Source organism: Ixodes scapularis, unplaced genomic scaffold (assembly GCF_016920785.2).
Source record: "Ixodes scapularis isolate PalLabHiFi unplaced genomic scaffold, ASM1692078v2 PGA_scaffold4__175_contigs__length_147842914, whole genome shotgun sequence".
NCBI classification, from domain to species: Eukaryota; Metazoa; Arthropoda; class Arachnida; order Ixodida; family Ixodidae; genus Ixodes; species Ixodes scapularis.
In genome coordinates, this window is record NW_024609879.1 from 85,303,110 (window position 1) to 85,325,340 (window position 22,231).

Here is a 22,231-nt window from a genome sequence, read left to right on the forward strand (position 1 = left end):
AATTACAATCACAAAGAAGCGGTTAGATGATTAGTTGAAATAATCTAGGGAAAACTGAATGATGCACAACTAACTAGCACAGTTAGGGAAAGGCGGGACAGAGAAAAAGTGGGAGTCCCTCCCGCGTGGTTATGGCCCAAAGTCTCAACCCTGTCTCCCAGTGGGTCCGGTGCTGGGCTAACGCCGACAAGGTTTGACCAGAGGAAAATCGGCGACTCCGTCGCCGGGGGAAGAGGCGGGGGGGGTGATGTTTTTTAGTTATTTGCCCGATCCACCAAAGGTCATCCTGGTGATATCCCACACTGCCTGGTGATAATTAGGGGGAGAAAATTGTCTTAATAGGGCGGGAGGAATTATATGTTTGTCGTTTTACACTTACGCTAGGTGGCGCAAGCTACCGCCCGTTACAAAGAGTACTGTCATTATCATCCATCCATTAGTCGAACTTTGCGAAAAATGTGAAGACTTGCCGAAAAAGTCAAACCTGGAGGCTTAGTCGTCGAACTTTGAGTTCGACATACATTGGCGACATCCCTAATAAGAACTAGAAGCGAAAATATATAAAAACGAATTGTCTGGAGAGGTTGTTTTCTTTTTGCGGAGTGCATCGTAACGCGGATGCCACCTGGATCAACGGAGCGGACGTCCGCATATAACTACCCTTTGCAAACGGCAGCAGACAACGCTGGCAAATAAAGTTTCATCTACTTTTGCTTTTACCCAAGGCCCTGCCTGCTCTACACCAGAAATATTTAAATATCCTTCCAAGGCGCTCCTCGCCATCATGACGCCAGGTCGTTTGTCATGCCAACAACGCAACAGATTTCGTGGAGTCTAGCTGTTGATGACGTGGGACACTCACGTCGCAGTTTATATATATATCTACTGTATATAGATCCTTTTTTTTAACGTTTTGTTTCTGTCATTCGATATCCAAAATATTTATTAATGAAAGTAATTTTAGAAAAAAGCGCGCACTTGTGAGCAGCTGTCCGTTCGCAGACGTTACGCGAACATTGCCTCAGTGACGCAATTTCTGCCGACATGCCCACGTTTTCCAGATGCTTAAGGTGAACTGCTTTGTGGTTCTTCGGGGTTCATCAGAAGTGGAAAAAAAAAAGGTTAAACTTAGCGAAAAGAGGTAGGAAATTGTAGAAGAATACAAGAGACAGGAAGTTCTTTTACCTATAGGGTCCAGAAAACAATCTACGTATTCTGTCTCTTGAATTCTTCAACAGTTTTCTACCCACTTTCACCGAGTTCAGCCACGTTTAATGCTTACCAAAGAGCCCTGCCCATCATCCTTGTCCATCAGAAGTGGACGCAGATTATCGTTACGTGAATAAGCTTCCAGACTACGAGTTAATCAAATCCGCTTATCGTCGTTGCGACGGCATAAAAAAAGAATGAGGAAGAACAAATAATACGAGGTAAAGGAAAACGGCAGAACTGAAAGGTACGCCCGGTGGAGATTAGCTATAGAGACAAAGCCTCTGAAGACACTCGCACGTAGAATCGCTAATTTATAATCCTCAGCTTCCGGATATTTTTAGTCGTTTATATATATATATATGTTCTTCTTTTTTTAATGTCGGTGTTTGTGCGCTAATTAGTTCTAATCAGCCAAGCTTAAGAGTGAAAAAAAAAGATCACAGCTATATTTTATTTAACACTAAGTCCAAGCGCAATTGACACTACGATCCGTTGGATCCATTCTTCCATCCATCCGAGTTTATCTTTTTAGACTTAGGCTAGGTGGCGCAAGCTGCCGCCTATTACAAAGGGTATAGCCATTAAACTTTATCCATCCATCCATCGAGCCAATTGAGCACCGCTGTATAGTGCATCGTGACGGCCCACGTCGTCTTTGTGCGTCTGCTCCCACCGTCTAAACCAATCACGCGCAGTGCATGCGCTCTGATCCTGCGCACCAAACGCACAAAGACAGCGAGTGTCATGACGATGCACTTTCAGCGCTGCTTGGCTGGCGCCATCGGATCGCATACGTTGACTGCTTTCCGTCCTAAAGGAGGACGCTCGTCGCATGTCTTTCCACTTTGGCAGAGCAAGTGCGAGAGAGGAGGTTGCCTCCTCTCCAGCGCTCGCTCCGCTAAAGTGGAAAGAGGTGGCAGGGACTTCCGACTATAGTGTGGAACGGGGTATAGTGTACGTTTTCTCCACACATTGCGAATAACTCAACAGGTCGATCCAGTAATCGAAAGAGTAGAAATATTTGAACTTTCATCGGAATTGTGTTCTCCCAATGGATAATGGCAATATGTGTTCTTTTGTCAATCTTAAATGAAATCTTTGCCACTGTGACTTTTTAGATGACAGTGTTTCGGCTACTCAAGTATGTCTTCGCAATAGTATCGTTTATTATCTGTAGATGATATCGATGGGTATTGTTGTGGCGTTTTAGCAGTAGAGTTACTGAATAATCCAAAAGTTCAAAATGGAAATAAAGCGAAGTATAATCGTATAGCAGTAGCAATTTCAGTCTCTTGCGGTACAATCGAAAACAGATGGTGCAAGAATTGTACAGATTTAACCTTGCATTGGCGATCTTGTTTTTTATTAGATAGATCAAGTTGACTAAAAAAAGAAAGTTAGTTTGGATTATAGGGCCTAGAAAAGAATCAACGCTTAGATTTCTGTCAGGTAGCTTGTGGTGGTCAATTTAGTTTAACAGTAGTTCTTTTTTTTTCTTTTTTACGCTTTCACGTGATAATAAAGTAAACCAAATCTAGCACTTTGTTTAAAAGTTTAAAAGCGCGAACGGAAACACGGAAAAAACAAGGAACACGTTCGACAAGGACAGGGGACAGGCGCGTGTCCTTGTCGCACGTGTTTCATGTTTCGTCAGTGTTTCAGTTAGCGCTTTTAACTTTAAAATTATATACAAACCAAGTGGGCACGGCAGCGCGAGCCGAGGCATGTCGGCTAAACTTCTTCCTGTTATCGTGCAGCTTCTACTGATCGCCGACGGACGCGCTCCCATTCCTGATGCGTCATCTACACAACATGGATTCGGCGCAGTACCCCACTTTCGTCACATGGACCACATTCTTTTCGGCTTCGTGACATCGACGCCAGGGCCATCGTCTACAAAAGAATCTGCCCATCACGACTTCACCAGTGGGCACGGCAGCGCGAGCCGAGGCATGTCGGCTAAACTTCTTCCTGTTATCGTGCAGCTTCTACTGATCGCCGACGGACGCGCTCCCATTCCTGATGCGTCATCTACACAACATGGATTCGGCGCAGTACCCCACTTTCGTCACATGGACCACATTCTTTTCGGCTTCGTGACATCGACGCCAGGGCCATCGTCTACAAAAGAATCTGCCCATCACGACTTCACCAGTGGGCACGGCAGCGCGAGCCGAGGCATGTCGGCTAAACTTCTTCCTGTTATCGTGCAGCTTCTACTGATCGCCGACGGACGCGCTCCCATTCCTGATGCGTCATCTACACAACATGGATTCGGCGCAGTACCCCACTTTCGTCACATGGACCACATTCTTTTCGGCTTCGTGACATCGACGCCAGGGCCATCGTCTACAAAAGAATCTGCCCATCACGACTTCACCAGTGGGCACGGCAGCGCGAGCCGAGGCATGTCGGCTAAACTTCTTCCTGTTATCGTGCAGGTTAGTAAAAAGTGCTATCTCATTGACGTATTTAAGAGACATTATGTTGTTTTTTTAGTGCTGCCGTGCCCTGTCACAATTCTGTGTATTCTGGCCGACTGTCTTTATTCCTTTCGCACGGTGCTGTTAGAGTTGGCCGGTGATGTGGAACTTAACCCGGGACCGATGTCGGAGGCCCAAGTGATACAATTTAACCAGATGTTTACTTTGCTACAAGACCTAGGCAAGCGTTCAGTTAAAATTGAAAATGGTCAGTCTAACCTTATCCAAACAGTTAATGAAATAAAGCTGAACCAAGCTTCGATTGAAAAAAAAATCGCAGATTTTGGCAAAAGACTTGAAGTGGTTGAATCAGAAACATCTGCCCTCGAGTCAACTCAGAAAGAACTGGTTGAAACACGGAAAATGGTTTCCTCTGTACAACAAGAAAACACCTCCCTGCGTAACCGTTTGGACGACTTTGAGGATAGATCACGGCGTGAAAACCTGCTGTTCTATGGTGTGGACGATTCAAGGTCAGAGACATGGGCGGAAACGGAAAATAAAATAGTTGGCATACTTCAACGTACGGTTGACCTTCAAATTGCCCCAGGAGACTTTGAGCGAACGCATAGACTCGGCTCTTTCACGGTTGAAAAATGTAGACCTGTCATTGTGAAGTTTTCTTCGTATAAGCTGAGAGAAAAAATTTTAGTCTCCCGCTCCAAACTAAAATCTGCAGGAACACCGGTCAGTGAGGACTTCTGCCCCGCGACGCGCCAGGCTAGGAAAAAACTTGTGGAGTTCGGTATCTCTCTAAACTCAACCTTCAAGCTGAGGTATAACAAACTTTTAGTTAACGGAGAGTGCTACAGTTATGATCACTTAACCAACAGTATTCATTTAACAACTAAAAGCAATTCCATCGCACTTGTCTCCGATGACCAAGTAAAAGGAAATCCTTCCCCGATATCAAATCTGCAATAGCATGCCGCGCGGGGTGGTGGTTATCTTCAACCCTTGCCTCGTGATAACGTTTCCGTTCTGTTTACCAATATCAGGAGTGTTGTTCCCAAAAAAGAGGACTTGTGTTCGATTATCGACTCATCTAGTGCTGACATAGTTGTTCTTACTGAAACCTGGTTAACAAGCAAAATCCGGAACTCTGAAATTTTTCCCTGTAAAAAACACTTTAATATATATCGCCAAGATAGAAGGAGTAGGGCTGGAGGCGGTGTTCTTATTGCTGTCGCCGATTCTATTTCGTCATCCTGCATTAATGTGGTCTCCGACCTCGAGATAATTTGGGTTTCTGTTTGTATAAATTATAACAAGTATGTTTTGGGTGTCTGCTATCGCCCTCCCACAAAGAGCGCCAATTTTGTTGCCGAGCTTCACGATGTCGTTAACGCGGTCCATGTACGCTTCCCAAATGTTCCTGTAATACTCTTGGGAGACTTCAATTACCCAAACATTGTATGGACAAGCGACAGCCCTTTCCTTAACCCATTTTCTACAGAGAGTAATGATTTTTTAAACTTCTGTACCGATTTTAGCTTTTCGCAGACAGTAGTGCAGCCTACACGGGTTACTAATTCTACAGCCACTATATTAGATCTAGTGTTAACCACGTCAAGTGAACTTATTTCCCCTCTCACTTATTTACCCGGTCTTAGTGATCATTCTTTGTTGCTATTCTCCTTAAATATCCCAAAGTGTAAATCGTCGAAAAGTGTTAAACGCATATTTGACTATGCTCATGCTGATTTTACAGCCATCAACAACGATATGGGTTCGTTTTTGGCGGAATATCTGTGCAACTTTTCCGAGCGTTCCGTCGAGGCTAATTGGTGTTTATTTAAAGACAAAGTGAATTCCCTTACGAACATGTACATTCCTGTGCGAACTATTCGTTCTTCCACTCGATCCCCATGGTTCAATGGAGCGCTCAGAAGGCTTTCAAACAAAAAGAAACGGTTGTTTCGCTCTGCGAAGTTATCCGCTTCATCAATTGCTGATGTACGCTGGGCGGCATATCGCTCCGTCGCTGCTTTATATAAAACTACCGTCAGTGAAGCCAAACAGCATTTCTTCGGAAGTACTTTGCCAGCAATGTTGCTCAACAATCCTCGTCAGTTTTGGAATGTTGTGAACCCCTGCGAAAAACCTGGTGTAAGGCTTACCAACTCGGACGGGGAAGAGATACCAGAGAGGGAGTGTGCATCCGCGCTAAATGAAATGTTCGTCGACTCCTTTTCCAGCCCCAACGTTCTTGACTACCCTGATTTGCTCCCATCAAACTTTTGCACTATGGATTCCATTACTATAGAGTGTGGTGGCATTGTCAAAATTATTGATGGCCTTAAACTATCCTCATCATCTGGCACTGACAATATAAACTCAAAATTTTTAAAAAACACTAAAATGTACTCTTCTGTTATTCTAACTAAGCTTTTCCAGCAATCTCTCAATCTTGGTACTCTTCCCGAGGACTGGAAGGTGGGGAAGGTGATTCCGGTCCATAAAAGTGGCGATAAATCTAGCCTGAGTAATTATCGTCCGATTTCATTAACGAGCATCCCTTGCAAACTTCTGGAACACATAATTTATTCTCATCTTGTTGCTTTCCTTAATTCTAAGTCTTTTTTCACCCCGGCTCAACATGGATTTAGGAAACTATTTTCGTGCGAATCTCAATTGTTAACACTTACTCACAATCTTCATGTCGCTCTTGATCGTTCTTCCGCGGTAGATTGTGTATTTTTAGACTTCTCAAAAGCATTCGACAAAGTTTCACACCGGCTTCTTCTTCATAAACTCACTGTCCTTAACATAGAACCCCATATTCTTGCTTGGATTGAGTCTTTTTTAACTAACCGCTCACAATTTGTTCATGTTAATGGCTGCAACTCAGATCATTCACCAGTAAGTTCAGGCGTTCCCCAAGGTTCCGTACTAGGTCCTCTTTTATTTCTTATTTATATTAATGATTTACCTACTCATGTTTCTTCATCCATTGGCTTATTTGCAGATGACTGTGTCATCTACAGGGAAATAACCAATGATTCTGATATTCATTCTCTTCAGTCAGACCTTGACAGCATTTCCCGGTGGTGTGACTCATGGAATATGAAACTTAACATTAACAAATGCAAATCCATGAGAGTATCACATCAAATGAACACATGCCATTCTTACAATATTAGCGGCGTTGTCCTTGATTCTGTCTTATCATATAAATATCTCGGTGTGCATATAACAAATAACCTCTCCTGGGATACTCACATTCAATACGTAATCAACAATGCAAACCGCGTGTTAGGCTATCTTAAAAGAAACTTCTCTCTTGCTTCCACCTCTTTAAAACTACTTCTTTACAAGTCTTTGGTTCGAAGTAAACTTGAATACGCCGCAGCTATATGGGACCCTGGTATAACACTTGCGTCATCACTTGAAGCCATTCAAAACCGTTCTGCTCGATTCATACTGCATAACTATCACCGAACATCCAGCGTATCAGCAATGAAATTCAATCTCTGCTTACCTGATCTCTCTCTTCGCAGGAAAGTGTCACGCTTGTGCTTATTTCACAAGATCCATTATCTTAACACGTCAATGCGCCAGCTTTTGTTAATACAACCGTCTTATATCTCATCGCGCGTCGACCATCGATATAAAGTTGGCATTACTCACTGTCACACATCACGTTTTTTTCAGTCTTTTTTGCCCAAAACGTCACTGGACTGGAATCGCCTTCCCGCAGCTGTAGTCGAGATTGCCGAGAGCTCTGATTTTCGAATTGCTGTCTACAATTATTTTTTGCATCCTCTATAACTCCCTTGTTAAGTGAATTTGTTTGTGTATATATTGTTTCAAATTATATTTTTGTCCTGTTTAACTCACTAGTTAGGTATATTTCTTTTGTTTGTATATTGTTGCTATGCCCACCCCCCTTCTGTAATGCCTTCGGGCCCTGAAGGGTATCAATAAATAAATAAATAAATAAATAAATAAATAAACAATACACAACCAAAGTTTTATTTCTTGCGCTTCGGTTTTGTATTGATCCTATGTTCTAACTTAGGGTGTATACTTTACGGTGTTTATTTATGACAAAAATCGGCGGACATTTATCGGTGTTTATTTATTTCACCAATATCGGTGCTTTTCGATGAATTCTCTCGTCCAGACGCTAAAAACGGTGATTAACGGCCGGAAAGGGGGGGGGGGGGGGGAGGGGATTGCGAATGTAAACTACCACTGAAGATGAAAACAGCCCCAAATTGTGTTTAGACATTTTACACAATCTATTTCGCACTTGATTATTGTAGTATATGGATGCATACATTCCTAGGCTCGAGTCTCTCACTGACGCCCGCTCCTCCCTGTTGACGACGCACAAATTCGAGGATGCCCGCTCAACTTTTGCGCTGGACACGGGAAGCCCCAAAACGTCCAACGACGCTTGGGGCACTACTGGCCAGCTGTGGCTGGCCTCTCGGGCCACTAATACTGATGTTCAAGCTCGGCTGCACGTAGGTCACAAAAGACAGACACGCAAAGTGCATGATTCCGGGTAAGATAATGTGTTTGACGGAAGTTTGCGTTGAACTTTTTCAGTAAAAAAACAAAACAAAACAACATACTTTTTACAAAAAAATATTTAGAAACCGGTGTATTTTCTTTTGAACGATTTTTATTACCGTCACCGTTGGGTGTTGATTGGTATTTTTCGGTGAAAACTTGGAAGTATGGAGGTCTTTTTCGGTGAAAAAACACCTGCGCTTGCTCGAAAATATAAAAAAACGGTATTTTTCGGTTTCAACCGATTTTGTATTTTCGACACTGCCGGATGTTTATCGGTGTTTTTCGGTTAAAACCGGAAAGTATACAGCCTACAAGTTATAAGTTACTTTGTTCGTGAGAGTATCTCGACTATGCGATAATATTCTAGAAATGGTAAAAAAATAAGTAAAGCACTATATCCGTTTTCACCATAAGAACCGTAGTAAAAAAAGTCCTGCTCCTCGCGGAGGATTACTAATATTCCACTTTATATTGATAATTAAAATATGCGTGGGTCAATTTTAGATTAGATATCTGTTATCTTATCAAGAAATAGAGGTTCCAAACGTCAAAAGCATCGCTTTTTCCTCCGACAACAAAATTTGGTAAGAACTACTTCGCGCCGCGCATGAACAATGAGCAAAACTTCCTTTTTTTTTTTTGAGGTGAAAACGGGTATAGATACCTAGTCTTTTGTCGTTCTTCCTGTAGCGAAATTTATTTAAAAAAAGCCTATTATATGTTGACCATTTTTAGCATATGAAAGTTTAAAGTTGGATCTTGAAAGCAAATGACAGTAAAGCGAAACATTTTATACAATTTCTAATGCACAGCCGTCTAGCTCCTACATATGTTCAAACAGTTACCTAGTTTGTTCCTAAATGAATCTCTCGTGTTTACATTTTTCCCACTTCAAGCTCCACTCGCCAGTTTGCGCTTCGTGCCTTAATCTAAAAAAAAAAAAAAATCATGCTGCAACGCGGTAATTCATTGAAATCACTTATAGTTTAGTTAATTAATTAATCATCAGCACACAACCTACCAAACATATTTTAATACACGCTGTTATCATATATCTGAAAAAGTACGGGTATCAACATTGACCTTTGTGGTGCACCCGCACTTCTACGATACTCGTTCTAACTTGCAAGTAGTCAAATTACTCGTAATTATATTGCTTTTTTGAAGTAATTTTGTAATCACTAGATAACATTCAATAAGAAATAATCACAAAGTCATCCAATCAGTTCTAGAATTACTAGAATGATTTTGACCGTTTCAATCTTATCCCCTTCTAATGGCGCCCTTCGTTTTTTTCAAGTTTTGTACCAAGGAATCCTCCAACCGAGACTCCGACAGGAGAATGGTCTACAAAAGTTGGTCGGTTGAAGGAACATATGTCGTTTTGAAAATATCAAGTAATCGAAACAGTAAGGGATAATTCATCGAGCAACGGTCAATTAGTTTTCTGCTCGGATAATCAAATAATCTTACTGAATACTTTTAACCAAGACTGATTACAATTGCAATATATTACTTTTTTTTTTAAGTAACGTGTACAAGTCTGGCTGCACCCGAACGATATATGACAGATACAAAGTACGATTTGTATGCCTTAAAGTCTGCAGACTCTGTCCTATCACAGAAAAAAAAAAGCATCCGGCCAAGGATTAATATCGGTGCCAAGAATCAAGAACCTTGTTTTCTTATTAGTTTATTCACGAGCTAGTGGCTTACCATATTAAAAGCGTCACTTATATTGCATCTAACAGAGTAAAATTCGCTATATTGCCAGAGTTGACATTTCACACGCAGATCATAGTGTAAACTTCCACAAGCAGTAATTCCGCATGACGCTGCGGCTTTGAATCCACGCTTCTGGGATGTAAGTCTGGTAACCATGGGTGGATTGGTGGCCGAGTGTGGTAGCGTATCGCGGCCCGGAGCGCGTGGAGCGAAAGCTCGCGCAGCAGGACCCAGCAAATCTACAGCTTCCATCCCCACCCCTGCCCGTTTTTATTTGGACAAGCATCGTACTGCGAGTGGTCATGTAATACGACCGTGTGATGAACATTGCAGACCCCCACCCAGTTCAGCGGTGGCACTGGTTCTGACGCCCATCGAGGCTGGTTAACTTCCCGCCGTCCAAACAAACAGACAACACAGTTAACCAGGATACGTCATCGGGCTGGTTTCCGTGAGAGAATCGCAGCGCTACAAAAATGCGTCATAAAGAGAAGAAGGAGAAAAAAAAAAAACGTCACACGGTTACTAACTGTAGTGCTCGACAACATCGGTGGCCAAATTTAGCAGACTCCAGAGATTTTATGCTATTTTCTCTCCTATATCGTTGTTTTCTTTTGTGGTTTTTAAATCAAGTTTTTTTTTCAGATTTGTATTCTCTTCGTTTTCTTTATATCATTACTATGCCCTATTTTAATTCACGCTGCTATATTTAGCCTACGGGGCTGAAATTATGTAGAGGATTGCAAGCCGGGCGACTGGCCGCCGCCTTGTCCTTGCTGGTGCGGGCACGCCCGTGGAATTGTAAGCTCGTCAAAGGTAGGTTCATGCATACAGCACACGTGTTTGCGCGCATGGGGCACCAGTCGGGCCTCTATGATAGCAATTGTCTATATACGTGTATAAAATAAATATATACGTGTTTGTGTGCCTGTGTGTGGGAAATAGGTTGATCTACTCAAATACGGCATTGCAGACTTGTACCTAGTTCGACTACTCTACTCAGAAAAGTGGTCTAACTACCTCTATAAGTAGTTTAGTAACTTTCAATTACATTTTTATTTTCCGAGTACCTTCTCAAATTATAATTTACTTTCCAATTTTAGTCGTAGGTTTGCTTATTAACAAACGTTCCTGCACAAAAAGAGATAAAATGTGGGAAGATCAGTTGATATTTTCAAAGAAGGGGAAGCATGTGGCGTAGGCAAGAAGGGGGGGGGGGGGGAGGTTGGAGGGTCAAAAATTTCTTAAATTTTTCACGAGCCCCCCACGGCAACAACGCTGCTACGAGACGCGGGAAGCGAACAGACACGTCGCAAGTGAGGCCGAGTAACTGCGGGATAAGCTTTGAAATAAATAGCGCGAAGGTCAAGAAGAAACTGACGGTACAAGCGCTAACTCACAACTTTCGTTTTAATAATCACACAGAAAACGAGAAAGAGGTAGCGTTTCTCTCTCGTCTTTCTTTTCGGTATGAAAAATTCCCGAAATGAAACTGTCTTGATGGAAGAGGAAGTTACGTTGAGGGAACTCAGAAATAACAATAAAGGAAGAGGGCGTTACGTTAAAAAACTGAAAATTAGCAGAAAGAAAGGAAGAAGCTGTCCACAGGGAACCAAAGAAGCAACCTTAAGTAGGAAAGTTAAGGTAGTTAAGTTCTTTTTCAGTTAATGCCGCTGATGGAGCACTGACACACGAGTTCTCCTTTCCTTTTATGGCCATTGCCTCGTATATTTCCCTTGATGTCTTCTCACGGTACCTTCGAAGGATCCTTGTCTCTGTAATTTTCGGCTTGCAGTGACAGTCTCTTACGTGCACTGCAAGATGCCCCGATGGCGTTGAATTGAGTGACGCAGCGTGTTCATGTGACGTGGTGTTCACACACCGGCCAGATTGACCAACATATACTCTGCCACAGGTGAAAGGTATTTCATATATAACCTGGCTTTGGCAAGGTATATATTCATGTCGTATTACACCTGAGACTGCGGTGGAAGAAATCGGAAGAACTTTCAGTAGAAGGAACAGACACAGAGAATGTTTGAGACGTTCTCTGTGTCTGTTCCTTCTACTGAAAGTTCTTCCGATTTCTTCCACCGCAGTCTCAGGTGTAATACGACATGATTAGCTACCACCAGCTCGCCTGCACACTCACCGTCCTTTCACTAAAGGTATATATGTTTGCTTGTGCCTCTGGCTGCATTCTTTGCGACGGTCTTGTGGGGAATTTATCACAGGACAAAGCTTATTTAGCTTGTGTGGTGCTGAAAAGACGAAAGGGATGTCATACCTGGCAGCCACCTTTTTCATGTTGTGTGATACCCGTTGAATGTAGGGTATTACAGCCGGGCGTTGTCCTTTGTTCTTGGCTTTTTCTTTCTGTCTGTGGATGTTGATAATTTTTTCTACTACATCGTACAAGGTGGTACTTGGATAACCAGAGGTCTTGAGTCGGTTTATTTGTGTCTCAAGGCTGTCTTGCCGTGTGGTCACATGACTTTTCAGGGCTGCGCTAAGAGAGTTTTTGATTATAGCCATTTTAATGAGTTTTGAATGGGAGGACTCATATTGGAGTAATTGTTTTCTTGAGCGTGGCATGTACATCCAGCAAGTGTGGTTTTGTTGGAATATCATCTGTAGATCAAGAAATTGAAGGCTGTCGCCTGTCGGTAGCTCGTGTGTAAAGTTGAGTCCTTGTGCGTTTGCAGTGAAGATTGAACGAATATTGTTGATTTGTTTCTTGTTATTTACATCAGGTCTGTTTTTTAGTAGTACGAGATAATCGTCCACATATCTGTATATTCTTGAGACCTGGTTGTTGGATACCCGCTGGGCGATGGCCCGATCGCATTTGGATAAGAAGATGTCACATAACACTGGTGCCACAGATGATCCAATGCAAATTCCTTTCTTCTGCAGGTAAGTATTCCCGTTGAATGAGACGACTGTGGATGCTAGGTAGAATGTCAGTAACTCCAAGAATGACTCAAGATGTACGCCAGATTTGTTTTGGAAGGGCACTGTACCACTTTCTTCGATACATTCTTTTACTGCTACGAACAGTTGGTCATGAGGTATTGAATAAAACGAATCTTCCACATCAAGGGAAAAACCATATTGTACTAGTGCGTTGTCATTTTTAGATCCTGTGTAACTTGTTCTGAGTTTGAAATCAGGAACGGATCTTTTAGGCGGAGGTTTGATAATTGACTCAATAGAAACTTTGACATAGCTCCTTGCCAAGAACCTTTTTCAGTTACGACTACACGGAAGGGACATTCCACTTTGTGTGTTTTAGCCGTAAAGAACATATCCAAAACATCTTTCTTGGATGCGGTAATTTGCTTTTTCAGATTTGTTAACTCAAGCTTGAAGCATAGTTGAAGTGCTTTAGCTTTCACTTTGTTGGTCTTTATATCTTGCAAATAGTTGAAGTTCTTTTGTATGGCTAAAGTCGCCTTTTGAAAAAGGCGACTTTAAAATACATATTGGTGGGGCATACTACAAATCCCCCTTCCTTATCTGAAACTAGGAGATTCAAATTATGTGTTTTGAAATAATCGACCACTCTGGGTCTCATTATCTTGTTCTTAACATGTCCGGATTTCAACAAAACCTCAACACATTCATCAATACATCTGGTCCTGTCATTTTCCGGAGCTTTCGCAGTAATGTCGCGTACAGTCGACAGCATCTGCACTCCCTGTATGTGCGGAGCCGTACAAAATTTGGGGCCTTTCTCCAGGACCTTTTCAATGTCTGCAGGAAGAGAGGACTCGCCCAAAAATCTGACCGGCTCGCCTTGGTGTTCCTTCTGTTTGGCGCGTAGATATCGTAGGTGTGGTATGTAGGTCCTCCAGAGAGATTCTGTCATCCTGGTTGAAGTGTGGAGAAAGGACTTGTATCTTGATTCATGGTTGAAACCGGAGGCATCCGTGTTTGCAAGTAGCCACAGGCACTCACGGCAAAACCTAACTTGTCTCCACAGTTCGGATCGGAGAATCCTGCAAATCCTTTTGCTGTGGCGCATTGATGGTTGTGCCAGACCGAACATACCTCCGATGTCATGGGGTATGACATTGCTTCTGATGGCGAAAGCATAAAATCTTGCTCGGCAGGTAGAAATGGCAATTAAATCAATATAATAAGAAACTGGGTCTGGACATGATACACACGGAAAGGGGCCCATTGCAGAAGAAGGATACTGTACTAAAATATTAAGGTGGGCTAGTTGGATATGCATATTTCGAAGTGAATAGCGCGAAGGTCAAGCACAAACTGACGGTACAAGCGCTAACTCACAACTGTCGTTTTAATAATCCCACAGAAAACGAGAAAGAGGTAGCATTCCTCTCTCGTCTTTCTTTTCGGTATGAAAAATTCCCAAAATTCCACACTTGCTGGATGTACATGCCACGCTCAAGAAAACAATTACTCCAATATGAGTCCTCCAATTCAAAACTCATTAAAATGGCTATAATCAAAAACTCTCTTAGCGCAGCCCTAAAAAAGTCATGTGACCACACGGCAAGATAGAGCTTTGAGACACAAATAAACCGACTCAAGACCTCTGGTTATCCAAGTACCACCTTGTACGATGTAGTAGAAAGAATTATCGACATTCACAGACAGAAAGTAAAAGCCAAGAACAAAGGACAACGCCCGGCTGTAATACCCTACATACAACGGGTATCACACAACATGAAAAAGGTGGCTGCCAGGTATGACATCCCTGTCGTCTTTTCAGTACCAGACAAGCTAAAGAAGCTTTGTCCTGTGATAAATTCCCCACAAGACCGTCGCAAAGAATGCGGCCAGAGGCACAAGCAAACATATATATCTTGCCAAAGCCAGGTTATATATGAAATACCTTTCACCTGTGGCAGAGTATATGTTGGTCAATCCGGCCGGTGTGTGAACACCACGTCACGTGAACACGCTGCGTCACTCAATTCAACACCATCGGGGCATCTTGCAGTGCACGTAAGAGACTGTCACTGCAAGCCGAAACTTACAGAGACAAGGATCCTTCGAAGGTACCGTGAGAAGACATCAAGGGAAATATACGAGGCAATGGCCATAAAAGAAAAGGAGAACTCGTGTGTCAGTGCTCCATCAGTGGCATTAACTGAAAAAGAACTTAACTACCTTAACTTTCCTACTTAAGGTGTTTTTTTGGTTCCCTGTGGACAGCTTCTTCCTTTCTTTCTGCTAATTTTCAGTTTTTTAACGTAACGCCCTCTTCCTTTATTGTTATTTCTGAGTTCCCTCAACGTAACTTCCTCTTCCATCAAGACAGTTTCATTTCGGGAATTTTTTATACCGAAAAGAAAGACGAGAGAGAAACGCTATCCTATTAATTAATTGGGTTGTGTGTGTGTGTTTATACAGCCTAGAACTTGGTCTGCCTCACAGGGGCGACGAGTCTCCCAGCTGTAGATGAGAAATTTAGCCAGTGCGGTATAGCCGCTAGCCTGGGGTCTTTAACGTGCACCACGCAGTAGTGATACACGACCGCACGCCGGTACGCTTTCGCGTTTTCTGTGTGATTATTAAAACGACAGTTGTGAGTTAGCGCTTGCACCGTCAGTTTCTTCTTGACCTTCGCGCTATTTATTTCGAAATATGCATATCCAACTAGCCCACCTTAATATTTTAGTAAGCTTTGAAAGTCTGGCGTTTTCTTGTGTCCCGAAGCTCAAGGAGACTTGACGCATTTGAAGGGTTTGTCCCCGCTTCCCCCCTACGTAGGAGCTCTCGCCCACTACAGGATGGGTACACACTGCATCATCACTCAAAGGAGGCAACAAAATGCAGATCCCTTTTTGAAGCTCATCTGGTGCTCCCGTAGTTTGTGCTGTATTTGAAGAGTCGCGTTCTAAGGAGCAACGTAAAGGTGACCTCTTTGAGTTGCCTTTCCTTCAAGAACTCAGATCATGCAGGTCTTTCAAGATTCAAAGATCGCTCGAGAAACCTTAATGAGGCCCTCAACCTATTTACCATATTTTCCGGACTATAGTCCGCGGACTATACATGTTTAAAAGTTGAAATTTCTGGCTGCGCGGACTATCTACGCGTGCGGACTATACAGGAATTATGTTTTTCAAGATCGTTTATTATGACAAGACGTGACGAATTTTGTGCACGAAAGTGTATGTTAATGATGATCTATGCACATTATAGGCTTTATTGTGAGCCAAGAAACAGACATTTGTAAACGTGTGCCGTCTATGAGAAGATTTTCGTGTCGACTAAGCACCAGGTGCGGACTATGCACCGGGTGCGGGCTATGCACCGGGTGCGGGCTATCTAAGCAAAATCTTTTACTTTTGACCCCAAATTTCCCCCTACTGACTATACACCGGGTGCGGACTATAGTCCGGAAAATACGGTACATAAAAAAATAATAAAAGATCAGTGTTGGGAAGTGCTTTAAGTGCACGGTACTCAAAGTACTACTTCAAGTAGGTTTAGAAAACTTACATTTACTTGAAGTACATTATTTGTGCATGTACGTACTTGTACTTTACTCAGTTATTTTTCTGGTTGTTTCCGAAGAAGGTACAACTCCCGATATCAAAGTACATTCCCCAACTTTAAAATCAAGAAATGAAATATCGTCATGTGAAAACGCATTATCGCCTTTGAGATGGCATCTGGTCATTTCTCTGAGTGAAGTAATGGTGGCTATAAAACCGAAACAAATAAGTGCCTTTATAAGTTGGATTGTGTTAAATAGTTCGCCAACGAGAGTAAAACTAGTTTGTCGTGACTTGACTTTATCCAATAATTGTCGCCCTTTACGACAAATATGATGCCCCTCCGACTACCCCTAAAACAATGCATACCAGTTAAAAAAAAAAAAGAAAAAAAAAAAAAAGCACTGCATAGGGGCAGGGGTGGCCAAGCTGGGGCTCTTCGCGTGTTAAAATGCGGCTCGCGGCTCCCTCCACCCCCCCCCCCCCCCCACCCAAAAAAAAAAAGAAGAGAAATGGAACGCGTTTCAAATCGAAAGAAAGGTTGCAGTTTGGTAGTCTTGTGCTACTGCTACCTTACGTAGAGTTGGACTGCTTTTGACTCGGATAGATTGAAAGTAGTTCGAGTTTCGTTTATTGCTCTGGACAAAAGTTTGTAACCCCCCCCCCCCCCCCCCCCCCCGCGGCTCTTGGAAGTTTGGTGGCTTTGTTTGTGGCTCTTAGGCCGGGCCAGCCTGGCCCCCCCCCTGGCATAGGGGATGGAAGGCCATCATGTAAGATTGTCTTAAAAAGTACCTGTGCTTTACTTTGAAAGTACATAGTTTATATAGTACTTTGCTTCAAGTATATGACAGCCGGTTTACTTACTACTTCAATTGAAATACATAACCTCACATTACTTTGTACATTACTTCAAGTACCTTTTATATGCACTTTACGCAACACTGTAAACAAGCGAGCACCTTCTGCAAAATCGAGATTAGTCAGTGTCACTGCCTCATAGTAGAAATTATATATTCAGAGTACATCATTAACAAACAAAAAACGCGAAACAATTTGGCACGCGGAAGGAAAACCAGCTCTTAAAGCATATCTGTGAAAACACAAGCCGCTTCCTTTTCGGCTAGCCGAAATTCGCTAACGGATCAAAACCTGTTTTCTCTCGTTACCATGAAAAAATATAAAATTAACTTCAAAAGTAATTCGCGACTTTTTTACGGTACTTTTTAATTTACTCAATTTATTTTTATTTTAGTAATTTATACTATACTTAAAATAATTTTGAGACTAATACTCAGTAACTTAACTTGATTACTTTTTTAGTAACTTGTACATGTCTGCGTCATTGTCGTAGTACCGCTTGAACCAAAATTCAGGAGCGGTGGATCGTGTCGAGCTGCCATCTGGCGGCGTTATTTCCAGCCCTCTCGTCAGAATTGCACCCTTTGTGCCGAAAGAAATAATTTATGTAATAAATCGCTGGCAAATTAACACATATAATTAGAGGTGGGCGAATAGTGAACTTTGAAGTCGAATAAAATTTGTATCGAATAGTGTCAAATGGTGGCCAAAAAGTCGAACGTTGAATCAAATACAAACGCGACAATTTATTCGCAATGCTCACAAGACTAAAAACGGGCCCGTGCGTTCTCTGGGTGTTTCGGTGATGGAAAGTGATATCATTACTTGCCTTCTAGGAAGATCATATTCCGCTGATCAAATCGCGACCATCCCCGTAGCGGGTACTAACTAAGCATTGAATGTCCGTGCATTTGCAATCGATAAAGCCGCTCACACTCAGCACGTCACGGCCAATGTTCAGCTGTCTCGTCTTCAGTGCGGTCCTTCGTCTTGCGAAGCGTTCAGAAGACTGCGGTACATCCGTGCAATGAGGCCCTCGCCATCAAACCCGCGCATGCGCTGTATCACTTCACAAGTTTCCTCCTTGCCAGGGAGGTTGGGTGCCATGCTCAATACCTTGGGGTCCTCAGCTCGACAAAACGTTTTTCTGAAAATCTCACAAGGACTCTCGTGAATTCCACATTGCACCGCGCGAAGCGGGGAATCATGGTTCCATTCGGATGTACGCCCGGGCCGAGTTTGACACTTCGCACATCCTGAAAGTGATTCAATTCTTTCTTTCTCACCACTGCGAGCTCAGAACACGACAAAAAAAAACAACAGAAGGAACACATCCCGAAGCAGATACGCATCATCTTTAGTTATCGTCCTGCTTTCATTGCGTTCTGAGATGGCGAAATGCTAAATAAACATGAACCACGCTCCTTCTATTCATGGGCACTCTTTCACGCGTTGTACAACGGATTACCATATAGTGCATCGATGAAACGATGGGAGGCGCTGTGTATTTCCCGGAAATAAATCAAACGCAAACACATCCCCCGACGCGCTTTACCTAAAATCATAATTTAATCGGCGATTAAGTTTTGTTGGATTTAGAAGCATTGTTGTTGGATTTAGAAACTTTGGCTAGGCGCGAGCTAGCCGCCGCCCGTGATTTAAAGGGTTCAGCCATATCCATTCATCTATCCATCGTCTATTCTCCTTGATGGACCTAAGTTTGTTCTTCTCAATTCATTCACTCATTAGCATCATGCGCATGTGAGTGCGTTTCATGCTATGAATAAAAGATTATCCTGGGGAGGCCGGTGAGAAAAATATTCTATCGCATTTCACAAAGCCGCACAGATGAGAAAAAAGCTCCGTCTGTTTGTTCTTCTGCGGGGCACACAGAACGACGAAAGGTTAGCACGAATCAAAATGACGTTAATGAGCACATTTACGCGACAAACTTAACAGAGCTGTCGGTTGGGTTCACCCATACGCGTGTGGACACTCAACGTGCGGGATGAATGGACGGATATTGCCGGTTGAACCGTTTGAATCGGGCAACTTCTTGCACCATCTATAGTAAGTTACAGCTCAAGAAGGTAGGGAGAGGAAAAGGAAGGCTGGGGAGGAGGAAGCGGACGGTACGCTGGGGAGGAGAGCGGGAAACCTCCTCCTCTCTCCAGCATTCTCTCTGCTTCCTCCAGCCTGGCCTTCTTTTCCCTGGCCCTACCTGCTTGAGTTGCAACGGACTATAGCTCTTGCCCTAGCACCTTGCTCGACGCCGTGGGGGAGCGAAGGGTTAGTGGAAGAGACCGGTTTCATTACCGTTTCTGCTTGCATTTCTGACGATATTTCGTCATATTATGGACGTCACAACCAGGGGTAGGTTTATAGTGCACAGAGCTGGCTGCAGGTTACGCAAATTCTTTAATTCAAAACGTTTTTGTCGAGCGCATCTAAGAGGCTAGAGGCATGACTGCTTCGTTCAAGAAACAAAAGAAACGAACTGCATTCTGCATATATGGTTTGTTAGTCACGGCTTTTGAATACAGGCTTGATTTATATTTCATATAGGTCGGTGAGGACTATTTCATCGTATGCGCATCGTGAATAAACCAAAATTTGCGCCAGCAATAGTAATACTCAGTTAATCGAATTAAGAAGAAAAAAACTCGAACACAGGGAATCAAAAAGTCGAATCGAACTATTCCGCCAATGACGGCCGCATTCGGTCAACCACTATTCGAATCGAATTTTAAATTCGAATATTCGCACACCCCTGTTATAATGTTATTAATGCTTATCTAAAGCAAATACCTTTTTTTTTAAATCATCGCAAGCTTTCCTCGCTAGCTTTCCTCGCTATGTCTGGCCGTATTCCAAAAACGTAATCGTCAAAGAATTTCAATAAACATTTGATAAAACCCCACTCCACTCATCGCCATAAATATGACTCATTAATTAGATTCTAGAAATAGTTACTGCAACTGGGTTCCTTTATAAAAAAAAAAAAAAAAAAAACTACGCCTTCTTTCTGGCTGCTGCCACAGGAGATGTGATAGTTATTGATACAGCAAAGTGCGTTGCTGGGCAAGCTGGTGCATAATGAGATACAATTTTTTTTTAATGAAAAAAGACGAAAAAAGACAAAGGCAAGATTGTAGACAAGGTAGACGCTGTCCTGTTACGCTCTCAAATCCTTGCCTCTTTTGGCAAGGATTTGTCTCTTTATTGCGTGCCTAATTGAGATTCCTCACACCTTTTAAGTGCAAGTCGAATTCAGCGTCCTCGGTCTGAATCGACACGGTAATGTTCGGTGAGTTTGCGCCAATATTTATGAAAATTTAATTTATGTAGGATCATACATCAATGAAGGTTTTCCCGCTGAATTTAACGAGGAAACGGTCCTCGCTACGTTTTATGCTGGAGAAATTGCATCGCTGCATAACTACACACAAATCCAAACTTGCACGCTCTATTTAGCGAAGAAATCTAGCTGGTGCATGGTCATACACAAATTCAGGTTTTTTTCGTTAAATGTGGATATCGAGCCGCGACGGACGGCCGCATAAAATCTCACGGTTCAGTAGCCTTACAAATAAAAACCGTATCTTTTTTTTTTTTGTCAAAACACGTTTTGGGAAAACACGCTTTATGGTCAACTTTTTTTTTTATCTATGCATACACGTTTTATGGACACACGTTTCATAGACACACATTTTGTCGGCATTACTACGTTTTTTGGACACACGCTTGCTGCGGCGTTTCATCGACATTGTTTTTTTCTTTGACTAAGTGGATTGAATTGGATTAATTGCATGCATTCGTTTGCTGGAAGTATTCCGCAACTAAAGCGGAGCCACCCAGGCACTCCATATGAACAAAAACAAATTCGCGAGCCCTTACCCTATAGGCTTCCAAACAGACCGCTCGATGCGCGGTCACCCTTCGCTTTGCTCAGAGAAAATTTAATACAATATCTTGACAGTGTTTTCACCAAGCCTCGTCGGAATTCCACCAAGGGCTTGGCAAGCAAGGCATTCCGGCGTCCGAGTTTATGCTCGCGAAAAGGCGCTTTCGATGAAACGGCACAAGGTGTGTCGATCAGACGAATGCGGGACCTTCCGATGAAGCGAACTGTCAACGAAACGTTACAATGTAGACGAAACGACTTTTCGATCAGACGCCGTTGGACAAAGTGATTGTCACTGCTAGAAATACTCTCGCGCTTAAAGCGCGGTTGGTGGCATCTCATTCATCGCGTCTCCAGCGTTCTGCTTTCAGGCGTGTCGAGACATGTGTCGCCGCGCCCGCCCTGGGTATATGTCGTTCCGTGCGGGACCGTCCGAAAAGAGCTGCCTCGTCGTCCGTGGCGTTCCAGTGTCGGCCCACTTGGAGCTGTGCCCGAAGACAGACGCGCCACACGCTGTCAACACAACCCCCCCCCCCCCCTCCCCTCCCTTTCCGTCTTCCTTCTCCCTTTCCCCGGTTCTGTTTAAAGATTCTGGGGGATTCTGTGCGACCGGGTCGGATCTTTTAGGTCGACAACGTTTCAATGTTTTCCGGGGGGCCCTGTATATACAGAAGGCAGGCGAATGTTTCATTTTAACTCCCAGCGGCCTTTAGAACCAGGATTAAGTAGTATACAAAAAAAAAAAAAAAAAAAGATTGTTTAGTACGTATTTACAGCGGGGGCCCAACGAATCCGACCCACTTTATATAAATCTCGAAGACCAGTTTCGGACGCTCCGACACTGGAATTTAGAATGAAGGTGCGCTTGTTTGTGCATTCGTAGTTGGAAAGAAAATATCAGAGAGCAAGCTAGCCTGAGTGAAAAGTTACACCTAAAAAACAAACATCGTCTGTGGCTCAGTGTGGGACTAAAAGTGAAAAAAAAAAAGGAACGTTCCTGTGGGTAATTGGAACTTTTTTTTTCCTTTTTTTTTTTTTTTTTTTGTGCA